The sequence below is a fragment of the Emydura macquarii genome, unplaced genomic scaffold (assembly GCF_026122565.2).
Source record: "Emydura macquarii macquarii isolate MOO-44397 ecotype Brisbane River unplaced genomic scaffold, CSIRO-AGI_Emac_v2 contig_719, whole genome shotgun sequence".
Taxonomy (NCBI): Eukaryota; Metazoa; Chordata; order Testudines; family Chelidae; genus Emydura; species Emydura macquarii.
Window position 1 is genome coordinate 1,828,552 of NW_027130856.1, and position 21,910 is coordinate 1,850,461.

General features: G+C 43.0%; 1 protein-coding gene across 3 annotated transcripts in view; it reads left to right on the forward strand.

Annotated features, from left to right (window-relative positions):
- The first annotated feature begins 3,976 nt into the window (after nucleotides 1-3,976).
- The window catches only part of SVIL (supervillin), a 213,450-nt gene continuing 195,516 nt past the window's right edge, over nucleotides 3,977-21,910 (forward strand). For 2 of the 3 annotated variants that reach the window (XM_067542572.1, XM_067542584.1), the window contains exon 1: nucleotides 4,553-4,707. The gene's annotated coding sequence lies outside the window, so the exon portion shown is untranslated. Of the gene's footprint in view, nucleotides 4,078-4,552; nucleotides 4,708-21,910 lie in introns of those variants that run through there. The other variant, XM_067542573.1, reaches the window with a different exon arrangement.

Consider the following 21,910-nt stretch of genomic DNA (forward strand, 5'->3'; position numbering starts at 1 on the left):
CGCATTGTTCTGCAGGTCTGGGATGATGAGCAGTGGCTACAGAACTTTTGAATGCGCAAAGCCACCTTCATGGAATTCTCTGCGGAGCTGGCCCCTGCCCTGTGGTGCAAGGACACCAGAATGAGAGCTGCCCTCTCGGTGAACAAGCACATAGCAATCGCTGTGTGGAAGCTGGCAACTCCAGACTGCTACCGGTCAGTCACTAATCAGTTTGGAGTCAGCAAGTCCACCGTTGGAGCTGTGTTATCACAAATGTGCATTAATTGCATTCTGCTGCAAAGGATTGTGACTCTGGACAATGTGCATGAAATAGTGGATGGATTCGCACCAATGGGATTCCCTAACTGTGCGGCAGGGCAATAGATGGCACACATATCCCAATTTTGGCACTGGACCATCTTGTGACGGAGTATATCAATAGAAAGGGGTACTTCTCTATGGTATTGCAGGCGCTTGTGGATCAACGTGGGCATTTCACAGATATCAATGCGAGTTGATCAGGAAAGGTGCATGATACTCGTATCTCCAGGAACACTGGCCTGTACCGGATGCCACAAGCAGGGACTTTTTTTCTAGACGAGATTACAATAGGGGATGTTGAGATGCCGATAGTGATCCTGAGAGACCCAGCCTACCCACTAATGCCATGGCTCATGAAGCCTTACACAAGAAACCTGGACAGCAGCAAGGATCGTTTCAATAACAGGCGGAGCAGGTGCTGAATGACTGTTGAATGTGTATTTGGCAAGTTAAAGGCATGCTGGAGATGACTTTATGGCAGGCTGGACTTAAATGAGGACAATATTCCTATGATTATAGCCGCTTGCTGTGTGCTCCATAATTTATGTGAAGCTAAGGGCGAGAAGTTTGCCTCTAGGTGGACCACAGAGTTGGATTGCCTTGCATCTGAATATGAGCAACCAGATGCCAGGGGTATTAGAGGGGCACAACGGGGAGCCATACATATAAGGAGGGCATTGAGGGCCCATTTTGACAATGAGAACCCATCAGGTGTTTTTTGAGACTGCACTGTGACATTCTATACAGCTGTACATGTGTGTCAATGGTAGGTACACATATCATGTTCAACAGATAAATAAAGAGTGCTTCTTGTTTTGAGAGCTTACTTTTATTATTAAACACAAAACATCACACAACACAAACAAATCCTAGAGGACAGAAAGTAATGGGTTGCAGTGCCAGCTACGACAGCTGCGTGTAAATCCTGCTGTCATTCTCATAGCTATCTGAAGGGGTGGAATGAAGGGGTAAGCAAGATGGCCCATGACTTTGGTAAGAATGTGTAGGGTGAGTTGGTGGAGCACAGGGAAAGAAGTTCTGTTGCGGCTGAAGGGTGCGGGGGGGGCAGCTTGCATGAACTGTGTCTGCAACAACACTATTGTCATTAGAAGCTCTGTCTGATCCTCCATGGCCTTGATCATACACTCATAGCCAGCTAAAATTCTCTCCTGGTTTTCATTCCATTTCTGTCTGTCCATCTTCTGAGATTCTGACATTGATTGTCTCCATGCCCTTTTCTCTCTTTGGGACGCCTCAGAGGACAGGAGGAGTTCCTGGAACATCTCCTTCTTGCTTCTCTGGGGTCGCTTCCTTATCAGCTTTACGTGGTCCACCGGCATAGGGGCCTTGGCTATGAAGGTCACATCAGTGTAAGAAGAAGAAACAATGTACAAAACGATTATTGTGAGTTCTCTAACAGTACACATGAATCACTGTGAAACACACCTCATTCTCACTGTCCCCCTGCGCAGAGTACAGCTCCTTGATCAGCCTGAGAATGGTGAGTTGTGGGGGTGGTGGGGAGGCAGACCATCCAAGCAGGTCTAAAGTTCTGGGTGGGTGCTCACTTGGGGGTATAAATGCAGGTACATAGGGAAAACAAATTTCAAATTGTGCCACCATTCTCCACAGGCAGGGGCCATAGAAGCAGATATCTCACTCCTTAGAGTCAGCAAGGATGCATTTCCTCCACACCAGCAACTTCAAACTGGGTTCCCATGCTGCATGACTGTGCGCTGCTTTGCTCCCTGCTCAAGTGATTGCCAATTGGCGTGGGAAAGTGACCTACAACGGGGGCAGAAACACAGCTGCTCTGCCCAGGAATCTGAGGCAGTCAACTGGGGAGTACCTCCAACAAAGTTTCCTAGAGGTCACACTGGATACCTGCAAAATTTCAGCGTGCATTAATGTGCTTCTCAGCCGTACTGCCTAGATGTGCAAGGGAACAGGAAAGCACATGCAAACACAGCCACTCCTGTGCATTTCTAGCCTTTCAACTACCTGTATGTTTTAGCCAAGCCTCCATGCCTCCAGTACACAAGCAGCATTAGCTTCCAAACACATAGCAGAGCTCCCCTCTCCTGCATCCTGAGTGCCTGAGCTGAAGGGCTGGGGCTGGCTGTAGCCTTCTGGGGTTGAGAACAGCTCCTGACTCCCAACCTCAGCAACCGAACTATTCCCCGGCTCCAGGTCATCCTCCAGCTCCACTTCCTCATCGATGACCTCTTCGTCATGGTTCAGTCTAGTATCTGGTGGCCCCGGGGCTACAGAAGTGTCTACGGGCGTCTTGGGGGTGGATGTAGGGTTGCCACTAAGGATGGATTCCAGATCTTTGTAGAAGCGGCAGCTCATTGGCTCCGTACCAGAGTGACGGTTTGCCTTCCTGGCCTTGTGGTAGCTCTGCCGCTGCTCCTTGATTTAAGCTTGGCACTGTGGCGTGTTCCGCTCATAGCCCTTCTCCACCACGGCATGAGAAATCTGGCCATAGATATAAAAGTTCCTTCGGCTAGAGAGGAGCTGGGACTGCACAGCAGACCCCCCTTCCCCAATTGCTGATCAGGTCCAGCAGTTCCGGTGTGCTCCAAGCGGGAGAGTGGTTGCTGTATGGAGCCACCAGAGTCAGCTGGGAAGATGAGATGCAAGCTCTTCATGCCAACCAAGCACGAAGTGGAATAACAATTTCAAAACTTCCCGCGAGTTTCTGGGGCGAGAGGCGGGTGACTGAAGAGCAGCAGAGTGCAAACGGATGTCCAGAGTGGTCAGGATTGGCATTGTGGGACATTTCTGGAGGCCATTTACTGTGACAAAAACATACAGCAGTGTCTCCACTACTGCTCTGCGGTTAAAACATTGTCCCAAAAAGCTCTACGCCTCTTATCAAGGTGGTTTTATTTTGTCGACAAAACAGGGCAGTTTTGTCGACAAAAAGATCATTGCAGTGTGTACATCAGGATTGTTTTGTTGACAAAAGTCACCTTTTATCGACAAAACTCTCTAGTGTAGACCAGGTCTAAAGCATTTTCATTCTTGCCCCAATGACTGATTTTACATCTTTGCACAAGGATTTAATTGACTGCCCCCAGGATGCAGTTACAGCCCACACCTACCTCCCTTCCCAGGAGGATACAGCTACAGCCCACTCCCCTTAGGTTACAGCTCCAGGTCCCTGCCTAGCTCTCTGTTAAGTTACACCTACAGCTCCAGTCCCAACCCCCCTGCCTCTCAGGATACAGCTCTAGCTCCCCTGGATATACACACACCTTGCTGTCATCCCCGCCCTCCACCACACAGCTCCCAGCCTCCCAGTCACCCTCTGCCACACCACACAGCTCCAGCCCACTGCCCCCACAACAGATTTCTAGCCACCCACTATCCCCACCACACAACCCCAGTCGCCCTCTGCCCCACCCCGCAGCTCCAGCTCCCCAGTCGCTCCCTGCCCCCACCACACAGGTCCAGCTCCCCAGTCGCCCCTTGACCCCACCACACAGCTGCAGTCATCCCCTGCCTCCCGGCCCGGCCCCGGGGCGCTCGTGGCACTCCTGTGATCAGCCCCCCGCCCTCCGGCGGCGCCGCGGCCCCTTTAAGAAGTATCTGCGAGAGAGCAGCGCGGAAGCTGCCGGTGCCGGGGTGAGAGACCTGGGGGCAGCAGCGGGGAAGGGGTGCGCTCGCTCGGGGAGAGGCGGAGCAGCAACTCAGCGGGCCGGGCCCCTGCAGGCCGGTGGCGGGGCAGCTGCTACCGGGCTTGCTAAGTAGTTAGCGCCGGGGCGCAACAGGGTAACTGACTCCCGCAGCTCCGCTCCGGGCAGGGCGGGCCAGGGCACCTCCTCCCCGGCTGGGGCCGCCTCCCCGGGCCACGCTCCCGGGCCTGATCCGGCGGGGCGGGGCAAGGAAACAACCCCGCCCGCCGGAGCCAGGGACTCACCCCGCGGGCACGGCTCTTTCCGGGGTGTGAGCGCCAGGGCCCCCGCCGCCGGGCAGACTCTGCTCCTGGTGCAGGCGGGGGGCCGAGGTCACGCCGCTCTGCCCCTGCCGGCTTTGCAGGGCTGCGGCTGCCTGTGCAGGGGGGGGGGGGGCGCTGCTGGGGAAGGTGTGCGGCCGGCCGGCCGGCTGCGCGGTGTCCCAGCCCCTCTGCCGCCGGGTCACTCGGAGCCGGGCTGCTGCGCCGCGCTACGTGCCTGCCTTGGCCGTGCGCACGCCCCCCCCGCCGGCCGGGGGCTGGGCTGGGCTGGGCTGGGAGGGGAGAGGAGAGGAGAGGAGAGGAGCCGCCTGCCTGCCTCGCTCGCTCGGGCCGGGGAAGTTTCTCCTTTGTTGGTAACGCTGCGTTCCTCGTGGCGGTGCAGTGGGACGGAGCAGGTGGCTGTGCTGCGGGGCCTGCTCTGGAGACACCCGCCGGGCCGCAGCAAGGTAAGAGGGGGCGGGATCGTTCGTGCCCAGCCGGTGCCTCCTGCGGGCGCCGAGCGGCGACCCACGCGCGGCCGGTGTCCTGAGCGGGCGGCACTGGGGACAAGGGGGCCCCACTGTCGGCTGTAGCCTGCCGCATTTGCCTGGAGAGCTGGGCTGGGGTGAAGCGCGCGCGCGTGTGTGTGTGTGTGGTGCGTGCACGGCTCGCCTACTTAGGGGCTGTTTGCCCAGGTGAAAGTTTGCCCTAGGCAATCTTTGGGGGGTGCGCGCCAGGTGAGACTCGGGGGTGACACTTTTTCTTCTCCAAATACCCGGCCTCACCCCTCCTTGTTCCCCAAACGGACAGACTCTGAATTGTTTTAGTCCGGTCAACACCTAGCGCGTAATTAGACAAGCGCGGTGGGACTGTGTAGTTGTGCAAACCAGTGTTATTAAGTCTCTCTTGTGGAGCCCAGAGGGAGCTTGACTTCTCCCCACCTCACAACGAGGACTGCTGACAATACTGAATAAGGTAATGGACACTTTAGAAGAACCCCCCTAGTAACGGAGTGACAACTTTGTTAAACAGACACTGCCGTCTTAAAGCCCTGCTGTAAACAGATATCACATGATTTTAAATGGACAGCATCTTTTTCATCTAAGTTCTAACATCTTGTTTACTTATCACTATTTATACCGGCTGCTTACATTTTGCCTTACTTTCCACTTGAGCAATGACTCAAAGGGCAGTTTCACCATTGTGTATAATGAGTTTTGCTTTCAAGATGTTAAATTTGCAATATTTAAACTGTAAATACTTCAAGGCAATGTTTTTGTTTAAAAATTGAGGAAAAACTTCTGTTGGATTTAGGTTTCATGAAAGCTTTTTTCTCAAAAACTTATCTTAAGTTAGTCTTTTTATTAAAAAACAAAAACAAACAAACAAACAAACAAACAAACCCTCAGTTCTCTTTTGTTCAGGAGAAATCTCACAGGACTGTTGACTTGTATTTTGCTTACATTTGTCTGAAAGTAGTGGCATAACTTTTTGTTGTAAATTGCTTATCTTAATAGTAGGTCAAAGTGTTGACGTATCTGCCTGTGTTATCCATAGAGAAGTAGGGCTAGGATAAAACAGTTATCCATACAATTCCTCTTCTGTACAGTGACTAGAGCAAATGTTTAGTGCAGACACTATCAAACTGTATTACTAAGACAAGGACAACTTTCACTAAAATGGAACCTTCCTGTATCTTGACATCCTCACAGGAGCTGGTAGCAGTGGTGTCCCTAGTGCAGCAGAGGGTGCTCTTCCATTATTGAACTCGCTCATTATTGCACAGGCGAGTAAGGAATGAAGTTTAAAAATCGGAAGGAAGTGTCATTTCTCTCTTTACTGGAAGAAGTTATCAGAGGATTGTATGTGTGAGAGAGAGCTTCTGATTCTGGTGTAGTTGGAAGAGTGAAGTAGAGGAAAGAATCAGCACAATATCTGGTTACTGTTCTGCATAAACTCTTGATTTGGCCCACAGCCCGAAACCAAATTATATGGTTGATTAGCTGTCACCTCATGTAGGAGGTCTGCAGTGGGATTTTGGCCTGCCCTTTCCTATTGTCGCTGACTCTCTTTGCAGTCAGAAGTATGAGTAGAAGGGGAAACAAATACACTTAGGTGGATAGGAAAAACAAATTGAAAAGTACATGTTAATGTTTATAAACTCTGTAATGTATTTGCAGGATATTGCCTGCCTGGTGGGGGAACAGTACTACAGCTGGCTGTTTTAAAGGCTGCTTTGGAACTGCTCTGCTTAACAATGCGCCTTAGTTTGGGCATGCGGTTGTGGCTTATGATTCTCATGAGAGCTTTAAGAGATCTTGCAACAGACTGATTACATATGGGTTTAGAGCTTGGCATGAGGCAATAAGGCAGAGAGGTTGGAAAGCAAACAAGAGTTGAGACATTATCAGTTTATTCTTGATGTTGTGCTTGGGCTTCAACAGCTGTTAGTGTCATCTGAGCTAAATAGTCCATGCTAATGTCCCAGGTACTAAAGGGCAGTGCTTTTATATTGGTTAACGCTAGTTCTTGGAGGGGTAGTTCACATATACTCAAAATGAAATATGAGAACAGTGTCTCACTATCGCCACTCAGAAGTACAGTCTAGTTCAGTACAAATGGCAGGCTTTTTGTTTTAAAATTATTTTTTGTTAGGTGCTGTAAAACATATTTCAATATTTTGAAGTCTCATACAAATTAGAAAATAAAAGCTAATTGAAAATATAATGGAAAACTTTTGACCAGCTGTTCCAAGTAGATCCATAGCTTGGTTCGTGCTGTTTACAGTAGTAAGACTGAACCATATTTCAACTATGATGGGATATTATTCAAGGCCTGAGGTATACAACCACATAGGGGACCCCATTATGGCTCCAAAACCCAGCCCTACCCATTTTCTGCATCCCTGCTCCTGTGCTTAGGAGCAGCGGTGATAGGAATCCCCACTTGCCTTCCAGAGAGACAGGAGCAGTGGCATATGGTCCTCACTCCATCTAGGAAGGGCAGCAAGGGTTGCCTTCTCCATCCCAAGAGGCAGGATTGGCAGCAGGAGGGATCCCCTGTTACTTTGGCTGCTGGGACATCTGCTGGTTGAGGAGAGGCAGCTTGGGCCTGCTGCACTCTTCTATTACTTAGTCCTGCTAGGATACTATTGGCTGCTTCCAGGCATAGGTAACACCCCATTGAGATGCATGGGGTAGTTCACTCCTGTCAGAGCTATTGTTTCAGGCTGTCTGTAGAGTCTCACAAACAATTTACTATAAGATGGATGTATAACTGATTGAAAGGCCATACTCAAAGAGTAGTTATCAATGGTTTGCTGTCAAATTGGGAGGGAGTATTTACTGGGGTCCCCCACAGGGGTCAGTGCTGTGTCCAGTATTAGTCAATGTTTACATAAATGACTTGGATAATGGAATAGAGAGCATGCTTATTAAAATTTAAGCTAGGAGGGGTTGCAAGCACTTTGGAGGACAGGTTTAAAATTCAAAATGACAGTGATAAATTGGAGGGCTGGTCTGAATTCAGCAAGATGAAATTCAATAACGACAAGTGTGAAGTACTTTACTTAGGAAGGAAAAATCAAAGGCACAGCTACAAAATGGGGAATAACTGTCTTGGCGGTAGTACTGCTGAAAGGATCTATGGATTATAGTGGACCACAAACTGAATATGAGTCATCAGTGTGATGTGGCTGCAAAAAAAGCTAATGTGAGTTTAGGGTATATTAACAGGAGTGTTGTGTCTAAGACACAGATGGTAATTGTCCTGGTCTACTTGGCACTGGTGAGACCCCAGCTGGAGTACTGTGTCCAATTCTGGGCACACCGGTTAGGAAGGATGTGGACAAATTTGAAAGAGTCCAGAGGAGAGCAACACAAATGATAAAAGGTTTAGAAAACCTGACCTATGAGGAAAAGTTGAAAAAACTGGGCATATTTAGTCTTGAGAAAAGAAGATTGTGGAGGCGACCTGATAATAATCTTCCAATATGTTAAGGGCTGTTATACAGAGGATGGTGATCAATAGTTCTCTATGTCCCCTGGAGGTAGTGACAAGAAGTAATGAGTTTAATCTGCAGCAAGGGAGATTTAGGTTAGAGATTACAAAAAACTATCTAACTATAAGCGTAGTTAAGCTCTGAAATGGGCTTCCAAGGGAGGTCATGGAGTCCCCATCATTGGAATCTTTTAAAAACAAGTTGAACCAGTACCTGTCAAAGATGGTCTAGGTTTACTTGGTCCTTCCACAGTGCAGGGGCCTGGACTTGATGACTTCTCAAGGTCCCTTCCAGCTCTGCAGTTTCATGAGTCTCTGATGATCACTGCGTCAGTCAACTCAGGACATGGTTTCAAGCTTTTCTTTGCAATCCTGAAGGTTAGAAACTTACACTTTTTAAAAGAGAGGTCAGATTCTGATGTAATTGTAAGAGCAGAGATCCTAGGTATGTGCCTACAGTGCCTGTGGTTTAATCTAGCCTTGACAGTAGTGTTAACCTTTGTAGTATAGACTAAAATGGCTGCAGTGTTCACAAACTATTCGGAAGTTTCAGAGGGATAATCCTGGGCATGTTTTCAGCAATATAGTTATGGATAGCAGTCCTGTCTAGATGTGAGCATCATTTCATGCTAGGTTGAGCTAGTTTGTATCTAGCATGCTTTGCTCCCATGAGGACAGGTTTCAGAGTAAGAATTAGGACTGTAATTTCACTAGAAAACTTAACCATTCTTAACTGAAGTGGCGAGACTGCACTAGTTTACACTCAAATGATTTCTTTGTGAATGGTAACTATGCTGATTCAGATTCTGAAGTATTACAGTTTTGCACCATGTGAGCACTAGCACACTTCTAAAATATTTAATAGATAATGTCCTCTCTGGGTACCTATTCCACAATTCCTGGCATAGCTCCCAGAAGCAACTGGAACTGGGAAATATCAGAAGACCACTGGTTCACTGTGGGAGAACTTTCTCAACCAATTTTAATGTAGTTCATGCTGGCGCTGAAATGATTCAGACTGAACAGGTAGTATGTCTTGCTGAAAGCAAATCTGTTCCAAAGGGTATTTGGTGTAGGTATAAACCATTTGGAGCATATCAGGGATGGATTCTTGGCCTCTTACAAATATGATGGGTGACCTCTTTGGTCTTGGTATGGTCAATTTTAGTGTGGGAAGGCCTAGAAATGTAGAAATAATCTTATTTACATGCAGTTAACTTTAACTTTACTGGGACTTTTATTGTAAGCTCTTCAGAGAGTTTGGTTTTCACTGTAGCTAGCAACTGTTCTAATAATGCAGGGAAATGGTTGAATTTGAGGTCATGTGTTAAATAATCATTATAGGAGATACTTCATATGAAGACGAAATGACCGTTTACTTCAGTTGGAGGTCCTAGAAACATGAAAATGAGGTCATAGGATAAATAGATTTTGTTCATAACCAAAGAATGACATGCAAATACACTTCTGTTTTAAATATCAGGAGTAGCTAAGATTTTGGGGAGATATTAAACATTTTTGCATTGTAAATAGTGATTATTTTAGAAAAGGCAGGGAGATGGGAAATGCAGTTCCCCTGTGTATATATATGACATTAGTCCTGGGTGAACATTACTTAGCATCCGGTAATCAATAGATGGAATTTGTTGATTCATCATAGTTTATACCTTGTACAAAATTATACAAGGAAGTTGCAATTTGCATCTTGCATTATTTGGTTCTGTGGATTCTATTGAAGCCAATGTGGATGTCTTTTTTTATTTTTGGTGTTTCTTTTCACTCTGGGTTTCAAATATGTTCTGTTCTAATAGAAATTAAAGTACTTTTTGTTTCTTTAACACTTGGATTTTAATCTAATTTATATTAAATGTTCAGTAAATCCCCATGGAATTGTACTGAATTTACTAACTATGGTAAAATGTGTTTGGAACATGACAAACTTGGCCTTATTCGTAGGCTAGTATCAGCAGGCGAGTTGATATTAGCAGCTTGAGACTGGGTTGTAGAAGATGTGGAATTTAATTCTCAGATGCACTTAGACATACAGTAGTCTTTGTTATTTAATTAGTGGAGGCGGGGAAGGGAGGCTTGCATCCCACCTCTAGCCTGGTTTACAACTAGTGGCTCAAAATATCCTTGCTTCTGAACCAGGTAAATAAATTGACTTTTCCTTTTGTGTTAATCTTAACTTTTGCTACTCCCTCCACATAGCTGTTGTGATGCTGTTATTACATGATGGGACATAAAAATTAATGTTAAGAAAATATTTTGGTAGTACATGGGTTGTTCTTAACTCACAGAAAACATTTACGGGTCAAGGATGAGATGGTATCACAGTTTAAGGGTTAATTGTACCAGACTCTTCCCCCCCACCCCCCAGGCTTCTTTGAGGGCATACACTTATGGTTTTAGGGTTTCCACTTGTCACTTCTTTTGAGGTGCATCTTTCTCCCTTCTGGCCAGGGGTTTTACAGCTGCACAGCTTCCTGCCTTGTGCTGTGATATCCTCAGCAAGTCAGACTGCCTAACAGCCAGAACCTGTGCTTTGCTTTTACTTTGGGGGCTATGAACAGTGTCTTGCTAGCAGTTACAAGTTACCACACAGCTCTTTCTAAGCAAGCACATTTAGTCTTCGTGTAAAGCATTATGTTAGTGTCTTCACTGAAGTGCTGCTGCGGCAGTGCAGCTGTGCTGCTGCGGCATTTTAGGTGTAGACAGGGATTTTTCTTTCACTGTAGTAAGTCCCCCTCTCCGAGAGGCTATAGCTAGGTCGACAGAATAATTCTTTTTTTGACCTAGCAGTGTCTAAGCCAGGGTTTAGGTCTATTTAATAACATCACACAGGGCGTGAAATTTTTCACAGCCCTGAGCAATATAGTTAAGCTGACCTAACTTTGTACTATAGACCAATCTTAATAAGATTTAATGATTGGAAGTAAGATCACTTGGCCTGGGGAGACACAACTCTACTGCAAATCCTTACTGAAGTACAATATTTGGAACTTGTTATACTTGCATTACATTAGGACATAACATTGCAAGGAGTCTTCAGCAAACAGTGATTGCATGATGACATCCTCATGTCTTATACACAAATTGAAGGGGGGGTATTGTCTTGCTATTTTAGGAAGCAAGCTTGTATATTTTCACAAAAATAGATCACATGAGATGGCCTCTCTTCTCAAAAAAATAATCTTCCAAAGTAATAGATTTCTTTGTAAACTAGCTAACTTTTATGCAGGCAGGATCTATCTTAGACAGAAAGTTTATGTACTTGGTTTTCTTTTCTTCCTTCCCACTACCTTACAGTGGTAAGAAGGAAACTTTGTGTAATAGAGATGGCAACTTACACAATACTATAGAACTGAACAAAATTGTTTTGGCAACCACAGGTGGAAAGCAAACTTCAGTTCAGAACATTTTTAATAACACAAAGGGACTATCTGTTTTTGAGGGTTACTTGTGATTTAGGATCTTGTACCTCTTTGTCCAAATGGAAAATAGGCTGTCTATTTTGGTAATCAAGCTGCTGCTTTTAGAATGAAAGTCATATTTTTGTGAGTGTGAACTCCATTTGTATCCACTTGCTGTGCTTTGTCTATGAAGAAAGGAGCAGCTGTAGTGCATGCGCCAGACCTGCCTTTGGCTGTTACTGCCAATGTGTTGTGTATAAACATGTACCATTATTTTGGATCACATAGCCTGTTCAAAAGTGTCTTGCATTCCCCAGCTGTTCCGCAACTTTTCCATCTCTGAGCTTGCCAACTGCCTGAAACAGGCAACTGTAGCTACATGTGTTGCATTTGCATTAAGTACTAGAGAAGAATTTTTTTTTGACTTTTTGTTTAATAGTAGACATTGTAACCAGCTCTGTTATTCCTAATGGGTTGGTTACTAAAGAGATTCTGTATTTGTGTTTAAAATTTTTATTGTGAATAAACCACGGTCTTAGACAGAAGACAATGTATCTACAATATGCTAGAGTGAATGGTTTGTATATAAAACCCATCTTAGGTGATTGGTTCTAGGTATAAAATAAAGGTTCATTGTTGTTTTAACTAAAAATATATATATTAACAATAATTGTGTTTGCTGTATGTTTTAGTGGCCTTTGTAGAAAACTAATTAAAAAAACCTCTGGTTTGAGGAGGTGCTACTTGAAGTCATATTATTAATCTCTTTTTCTTTCTTCCCCACTTCACTGAAGGGTGCCTACTCTAACTGGCAGCCTTCTACTACCTTAAACAGAACGAAAGACCAAATAAGTCAGAGGGTTTAGCCAAATATTTTTGTTTCACTGGTGATGCTGTTGGGGTCAGGTGGTTAGGAATAACGTGTAGCTCTGTCAAAATTTCCTGGTGGCTCATTTGATGGTAGGGCTGCGGCTTGTGGCTTAGGTGAGCCTGTCATGTATATCTTGTGTTTTAAAAGCTGACCGAATCAATCCTTGTGGCAAGTCATTCAGTTCAAAACTTTGCTGCATATTGGCGCAGCCTTGGTAGCAGGGGGCCATGTGCTTTAACTTGCTCTTAGCTCATTATTGTTTTAAATACATCTCAGAACAGGGTGTTGTGTAATACCATGAACTGTTTCATATAGGGAACTATAACAAGCTGTCAGGTGCTGCATAGTAAAGGACTGAAGGTGGCTGCTGTCAGGCATCCATGGTCTTTATTTGTGACATCCAGGCCAATGATGTTTCTTTGTCCAAAACTGTATGTTTTCTTCTTTCTATTTTAACAAGACATATCTGGAATTGTCACTATATAGTTATTTATTTGTTACAGTAACACCTAAAGGCCCCAGTCAGGGTTGCATAAATAAACTAGAAAGAACATGTTTACCTGGGCAAACCAAAGTTTCCTATGTCTGTGTGTGCTGCCCATCAAGGGAGAGATGAACTCCAAGACTACCACTGGAGAAGCTGGAGTCAACAGAGAGGAACCTGCACTTAAACATATCCTCACTCATTGTAAGTCAGTCTGGTGGGCCGGGGCCTTCATTTTTAGAAACAGCAACAACTGCCCTGTGGCCTCCATGTGGAGAGAGACCTTCTTGCAAAGCTGAGCTATGTCTCAGCCACATGTTTTCAAACCTTTTCCATTGTTCTCTAGGATCAGAAAAAAGCTAAGAAGGAGAGAGTAGCAATTATACTGTTTATGCCTTTCTGGCTGAAGAGGCTGTGGCTCACAAGCCCGATTAAACTTTCCAACGTCTCTGTCTCTCAGGTGTTTTGCTGTAGCAAAACCAGTACTCCATTCAGAACCAGACAAGTTTGGGTGAAGTGATCATCATTCTTATAGACCTCCTAAAGAGAAGTCAACAAATGGAACATATTTTACTGGCTGGTGCAAAGCCCATAGTGTAACTACCATGTGAAACAAGTGAAGCATAGCCTTGAGTTCCTCCCAAGAAGGTCTTGATGTGGATATGTGAGTGTGCAAGGAAAGGTCAAGTCTCTTTTGCATAACGTTATTGACAATATTTAAGAAAAGACAGTTTTGTACTAATCCCAGCACTAAATGCTTCATTGGGATAACAACCTATTCCAGCTGCACCAGGTCAAAGAGCCCAACCTTGGAACCTCATTCTGCTTGCTTCTTGCAGCACTCTCCAGATTGACCTTCCTGCAGGAGGTGTCATTTATATTTCCTGTCCATTAAAATGATGGTTACCATCTCCATTCAGATGAGTTTTGATTTTTTGGGGAAGGGGAACTTTCTCAGATGAGACCTGTATTGTACTTTCAATTGAGACAAATGGTAATTCTCGCAATTGTCATAGCATTCATTCCCAAAATAAATTAATGTTCTTCCTTATGTTAAAAACTAGACTTCGATGCTTGGGAGCACTAATAATTTCAGGGTAAAGAAGGCTTGTCTCCTGTATTGAGATCTACTAATGTAGACACCAATATGTAAATTCACCAAATCCTACATATTAATTATTGCCTCTCTAGCCAATGCTTTTTTTCGCAGAAGTCTTCTCCATTCTTTACAGCTGGGGAAGAGGGACGTTATATAAGCTACTTAAATATGGCTATCCAAAATGAAAGGAGGATCTTGTTTTCCACTCGGGAGAGGCTGCTGCAAAAATCCCATTGTAACAGATCTGTGAACTTCAGCACAATGAAAAATAGGAGAATTTGTCTGTGCATACCTGAACAATTTTTTTCTTCAAATAACAAGGTCCAGCCCACCCTAGAGACAAGTAGATTATCCAGAATAGGGGTAGAAATTGACATCCAAAGATCTGGGTTTGTTTCATTAAGAGGACTTTCCTATGTCCTGCACTAGGAAAAAATTGTGCATTTACTTCGAAGTATATTTAACAATCTGTAATTATGGGATGTCGATACTGCAATTAGACACCCACAGCTGGCCCGTGCCAGCTGGCTTGGGCTCAGGCTAAGGGGCTGTTTAATTGTTGTGTGCACATTTGGGCTCCGGCTGCCCGAGCTGTGGGACCCTCCCACTCCACAGGGTCTTAGAGCCTGGGCTCCAGCCTGATCCCAAATGTCTATGCCACCATTAAACAGCCTTTTAGCTGCCTGAGCCCCGGGAGCAGTGTAGATGTCCCCTTGGGGAAAATAGTTTTTGAAGTATCCTGGCTATGGAATGTGTCTCAATTGAATGGAACTTCAGGAAGTGAGACATTCCCCTTTCTACCAGTGACTGAGATGTCTGATTCTTCTCCAAAGCGGCAAGCAGGTTGAAGTACCCATTGTCACAGAGCTGTGGATCTTGTTACTCTGAGAGGAAGCTTTCAAATAAATTGTTTTGGTTCCTGTGTCCATTACCAGTTCTGATTGACTCTAGCCAATTCTTGTTTTAATGTCTATGTTAAGCAACAACAGTACTACTCAGCTTACATTAATAGGAGGCTTTCTTTGGTGGTGGATTCCTCTGAAGAAGCAAATTGAAAAAATCAAACTTTAAATATGCTACATTAAATAGAAAAATCTGGTTTTTATGCATTTCCAAATAGCTGAAATACATGTCCCTCAGATTGCCAGGGGTCTTTAAAATGGAACATTAACTGTTTCTGGATAAACACTTGCTTTTTGCAATGTGGAGAATTGTTCTGGAAGGAATAACATCAGAGGACTAATATTCAGATTTTTTTGGTCTTGAATGCTATAGCAGAAATCTTGATCTGCATGTTGAAACTATTACCATGTTTGGAACACAATTACACTAATTTGAGCATACAGAGTCCTAAATGATTAGCTTAAAATGTACAATTAACTAATTTGGAAAAAATGGTTAAGAAACTAACCCCTTTGCTAACTCTGATAGCTGTATAGATATGCATAGCTCTTTATGAAAACAAATAGACGTTGAGTTCCTGCCCTGAAGAGTTGACAACCTAAGTTAAGTCAAGAATAGGTGAGGGTAGGGGAAGGTGGGTGAAAAGATTGTAATCTCCCATCTTTAGTAAGATCAATGGATGCATTTTGAGACTTTTTTTTTTTTTTTTTAAATGACTAATTTATAAATCTCCCTGAATTGAGTATTAGGAAGGGATTAAAAGGAAAGTGGAATTAAGGCAAATCTGATCAGGAAAGGGTTTCCAGGCATAAAGGGCTACTAAAAGAAAAAACCAAGGTAGGTGTTTGCGGATGTGGGAAGGGGGCGGGGGGTAAGGAACAAAGGAAGCAGTCTAGAGAATGGCTTGGGCTGAGCAGGGGGAGAGGAGATCAATTGAGAGGTAAAAAAGCACTCGGTTATGGAGGACTTCAAAGGAACGTGAACTTAGGGGGCAATAGGGAGCCAACTAAGGGATTTTAAGTGGGGCTGAATGTAGCTGAGTAATCAGAAAGAGCCTTTTTCAGAGGAATTTTGGATTGGAAGGGGATGCGGCTAGTACCAGGAAAGTCAGGGAAGGAGGCCATTAGTTGAAGACATAAGCCATTAAAAGCTTTTCATGGTGGAAATCAAGATGTGTTTGAGTGGCAGCAGGGGAGCGGCAATGGTGAGGAGAGAGGAGGAAAGAGGCATGTTTGTAAATGTAGATAGAGGATTTTAAACCAATTCTCCTTAAGTTGGCACAATTTTGCCTCCCTGTTAACTGATTAATTTTAGAGTAAACCTTTTTTCCTATGGGAATGAAGTACAATTTTCTTTAGTCAGTTTCAATAAATACCCTTTTAAAGGCTAGTGGCTTTCTACCATACAATATCTCTTCCCCTCTGTAAGGCTGGCAGCAGAGAGGGCTTTATGGAGCAAAGCTTTAAAGCCTCCAACTCATCTGGAGACAAGGAGACCAGCATTGGAAAAGCAGGGCAGAGAGGATCTTTTTCAGTTGCCTGACCTCAGAGACATCTCGAATTCAGCACTTTAGTCTTTGACTTCTCCAACTATAGTTCATAGATTTCTTGAGGTGTCTGCATGTTCTGTCACCATGCTTTCTGTTTGCATCTTCCCTTTTGTCTTCGTCCTCCCCCCCCCACACCTCCCCCAATGTTCCATAGCCTTCTGTAACTTAAAGCCTTTCTATACGTCTTGGTGTGTGGTGTTTAAAAATTAAAAATAGCAATAGAAAGAAACTAAAGTAAAAAATGGTTTGAACTATCTAATAGTGCATATTGTTACTTGCACATTCATTGTGTAAACTTGTGACTGTTGCCTTTTTCCTCTCTCCTGTCATCTGTCACTGACTTGTTGCCTCAAGTTAGATAGGTACAGAGTTAACAAACACCATGTGGTTCTGATCCTGACTGGGGCCTCTGAGCATATGAGAACATAAATTAACATATTTACAATCATGTCTTTAACAAAGGCTTACAGTTTTCTGTATATAGCTTTTCATGTATTCATCTTTAAATTTTAAACTCCTTGACCTATTGTACAGAGTCAACAGTTAGGACTGTTTTTCTTTCCAAAACACAATTCCTAATTTCCTTGAAGTAATGACTGCTGGCACGAACTCACTACCAGCAAGAATAAGTCTTTGTGATCTGTCCTAGAGGAAACCCAGAAATAAGCATTCTTAACCCTGTGGCTACATGTTACCTTCTAGAACAGGTTCTCAGTCTTTTTCTTTGAGACTCCCCCAACATGCTATAAAAACTCCACGGCCCACTTGTGCCACAACTCTTTTTTTTGCATATCCAGTTGATTAAAAGCTGTATTAAATTGATAGCATACAGTTAAACACACACATAAAAAAGAAAAGGAAAATATAGGTGCAAAAATAAAAAGAATATTGTGTTCAAATATTAATATGCCTGAGGCTGAAGCCCAAGCCCTGCCGCCTAGGGCCCCACCCCATAGAGGGGCCCCAGACAGTTGCCCTGCTTGCTATCCTCTAATGCTTGCCCTGATGAAGCTAATAGGTTTCAGCATATCATGCAGGAAAATTAACATACTCTCTGCCTTTTTTTTTTTTTTTTTTTTTAAACCAGTGTGCCCAAATAGCTTGAGGTGAAACAGCTTTTATTTTTATATGCTCTCTGGTTTATTTTGGTGGACCCCCTAAAACTTGCTTGGGAGGCCATGGACCCCCAGTTGAGAACAGCAGTTCTAGAATGCAGACGACTGGTACAGAGTTACTTTTACATACTATTGAGCAGCATAATATCTGGTCCATGCATGACGCTATATGTGGCATGTAAAATGCCTTTTTCGCATTGCTCTTGTGGGCTTTTGTCTTTGGATGGGTTGGAAAAGAAGGTATTCTAATCTAATATTCTAGGTAAAACACTAGAGTATTACATATAATAAATCTGCATATAGAAATCATTGTAGGGAGTCCAGGTATCTTGTACAGAATTCAAATTGAAATAACTTTTTTCTAGGTTTGGGGTGAAATGACTTTGAATAAAATATTCTGGGAAAGAGCTATTAATCAAAATTCTGCGTTAAATAAATGACGTGGAACCAGTCTAAACAAGCAAAAATAACTTTTTGAGACTTGTTACGTTAGTCAGTTATGCTTTATTTAACTTTTATTGCTGCAGGGTATTGAATGTGATTTGAATTCTTAACACCTCAGGTCTTGGAAAGGTCACTGTAGCTCAGCTAAGGTATAATTTTGTTATTACAATAATGCCCAAAATGTACTAGGCACTATGCAAATCTCAGAAGGCAAAGTCCTCTTACATCCTTAAAAAGAAAAGGGAATGTGCTGGTGGGGAGTGGGGAAACAAGCATTCCAGGGTGAGACATGAATCCACAATCCCTGGTTTAGGGACCCAGTGCCTTTTCCATGGGGCAACTGGGGCAAGAGTAATTGATCAGTTATTTTTACATGCCCTGCAGTCTATTTCTTATAGGCAATCTACTCATAAACACCTTATGTTGTGCAGGCTCTTCCCCCGGCTCTGAAAGAATGCATCTACCAGTAACAGAAAATCTGAAACTGAAAGACAGTGTGCTGTTGCTTCTGAGCCTGTCCAAAAGACCTTTTCAAACACAAAAGTAAAAAAACCAAACAACTTCAAAAATATTTATGAGATTTAACAAAAACTTAACCACAACAACCCTGGCAATGATTAAGTTGCTCTGAGAATATTGAACTTACTGAGTACAAAAGCTGATAGTGTCACTATAACTCATAGAAATGCCACATTTGTTAAGCAAATGTATCCCTTTTGTCTCAATCTTTGCATAGGAACTCTTAACCATACCAGTCTTTCCTGAACTAAAGTCACATTGTCTTGGTATTACAGAAATTAGTTGCTTTATGCAACCCCAAAAAAACTTTCCATGAACAAATTGGTTCCATTCTAGAAGACTAGGCATTCTTCCTCTTGCAGGAAACCACAAGTTCTTATTATGGAAAATTTCTGATACTTTTGTGAAACAGTCATTGGTTTTATGTTAGGTGTTGACTGTTCTAGCTCTAGAGAGCTACTGTAAGAAATTTTACTGTTAGTTAATAAGTGAAAACTCACTTTCTCAAAGCTGCCTAGTCCCTGATGTTCACTTTGTACGTTACTGGGGCTTGTAAACACTGGGTAAGTTTTTCTATCCTAAGGGCCAAGTCCAGCCAGGAGTTCTTAAAAAAACAAAAACAAAATCTGTTTCACCATGTATCCACCAAAGCCCAACTATTTTATATTTAGATTGTATATGTTCATTCATTCAATATAATGTTTTAATTGACTATATGCTGCAATTAACTGTCTATTTAACTTAAAAAAGGTAACCTACTGCATCACTTGCTTTTGTTATACCTCATTTCCCTTTCTGCCTTTTTTTCCACTGATTGTGGGGTATACCTTTGTTTTCAGTGTCTTTCCTTTCCTTTTGCATTCTTATGTATCTGTTATGTTGTTCTCTGCGTTCTCTCTCTATTTTTTAAATCTATTCCAGTCTGCCAAAATCAGTCTATCAATTTTCCTTTCCTCCCTCCAGCCCAGATCTTTGTGGATAACTTGTAAGCTCATTTTATATTGAAAAGCTCTTTGGACATTTTCTGTGAAGCACCTACCACACTTATGAGTGCTATAAAATAACTGGTAATCAACCTCTTTCCAAACCACCTTCATGCAACACCTATTTTAATGTTTCCCACCACCACAGCCTCGCACCCTTTACCTGCTGCCTCCACTCTGACTGCCACCCTCCTTTCTTTGTCTTAACCTCATATATTAGTCTTGAGAAAATTGCCAAAAACCTAGAGGATAAACTAAGATGAGGTACTCCACTGTTGAGTAATGCCCAGCAACACCATTAGCTACTGGGGAAGGGAGCATGTTCTGTTCCTGGATCTTGCTCAGTGGTTCCATCTTTTACTAGCTGAATGCTGTGGGAGTTTGATCAATGTGGAGCCCCCCAATACCCCATCAGAGGGAGGAGCATTGTTTTTCTTTCCCCTACTATGCCAGAGCCTCCTGGCTGTTGTGAGGCTAGAAATAATGCATGTTTCTGATAATATGCCCCTCTGCAGCCTCTGATTTTTGGGTTGGCGTCCTCAGGAAATAGCTTTAGCGCCTATCTTTGTTACAGCTCTTAGCTTTCCCAGGTAGCCATAGAGTGAAATTGAACATGTCAATTTCATAGCTGCAGGTAGCCACCTCATTAGCAACAATGAAAACAAGATTTTGGACAGTCTTTACTCTCCTGCCACATTGTAAAGGTATGGGAAGCCACAGAGGCAGTGCAGTTTTGTCCACGGACTTCAATAAACAACGCTAGATGAGTTCATGTCTATTCAGTTTTGGAATCCTATTTTGCAACCATAAGATTTAGGAAATCAACTTTTTAAGAAAATGAAAACTAATATTCTGTAGAAGTTGATTGCATTCAGCTGATCACTTCTCTATTGGCAAGTGGATTTTTTTAAAGCCTTGCCTGATACAAACCACTGTGCAGTTCTTTGCTCAGAGGACTGAGACTGTGTGGAAACTCACCCAGCACTTAGCCACTCTTTCTAGTAATAGACAAAAGTTCCTGAGAAACATAATGGGTATAAAAACTTCTAAAACTCCTAAAATGCAGTTCACTCCAGAAGTCTCTACTGCATATTACAAAACACCTTTTTTGTGCTATATTTTATAGCACCATATTTTGTCATGTGTAAGTGTGTTGTCTTGCAGCTAGCATGCCAAAGGAAAACTGCAGAAGTCCAGGAAAATAATTAAGTAACTTGAAAAATGGGGTGGCAAGAGGAGTCTTGTTTGTACTGCACCCAAATACAATGCAATAACTTTTCTGACAAATAGCTTTTGTGGGACAACTAATAAATAATGATCTTTGTGTGGTTTATACAAAAGTTAAACATGTCATACAGAGTTTCTTGAAATTCTTTTTAAGAATTCTGACTGTGCATAATAGGTTGATTGCAAAGAAAAACATTTTATATAAACCTTTCCTTTCATCCACTAGTAATTTGCCACTTTTCTTTGCCACTCTAATTTTTAGAGAGTGAATCCTCCCAAGTGCTGCCGCCGCCCCCCCCCCATATTACATTGTAAATATATCTCTTGGAAAAGGCTGAAAGAATTTGAAATAAGGGTTATAAGTCCAGTGACAAAATCATCTTTTGAGTTCCTCTGTAGGAAAGCCCTATGCAACTTCTTTTATGCTGTAAAACTTACCTTATATTTTGTTTCCCAAACCTCTAATTATTTCAGGAGATTACTAAAATAATTGTTGCTATAGTGCCTTGAAAGATATCACTAGCAGTTCTGAGAAATTTGCAGACACTATATATTAATTCAAAATGCAAGGTAATCTTAGACATGCTTACACCTACCACACCATGTAACAAATGAACTTCATAATATTCTCCAGCTGCACACATTGCATAATGAGAATTTAGAGAAGTCTTGTAATTTAATGCACCTGCAATTATATTCACTTCAAAATCTTTTCTACACATTTAATATACTAACAAGAATATTTCTTGAATAATATAGTTCCATTAAAAAACAAGGAGCAAAGTTTGATGTAAATTGCATAAACTGATAGTGATGAAGGATTATATTGCTGTGCAGATCTGACTGGGTGCTTTAATGATTCAAACTTTAATCTGAAAATGTTTGGGACTTCTGTAAAGTATACCGTTTTAGTGAAGATGATGTAATGCTATTGGGGGGGGGGAGCGCGAATGGAGGTTACTGGATTCTGACATACTCAAATGTCAGTATTGTTGTTCAAGGCCATATATCTGTCATAGTGTCTGAAGTCTGCTTTCTCATGCCTCCAGCAATTTTTTTACTTT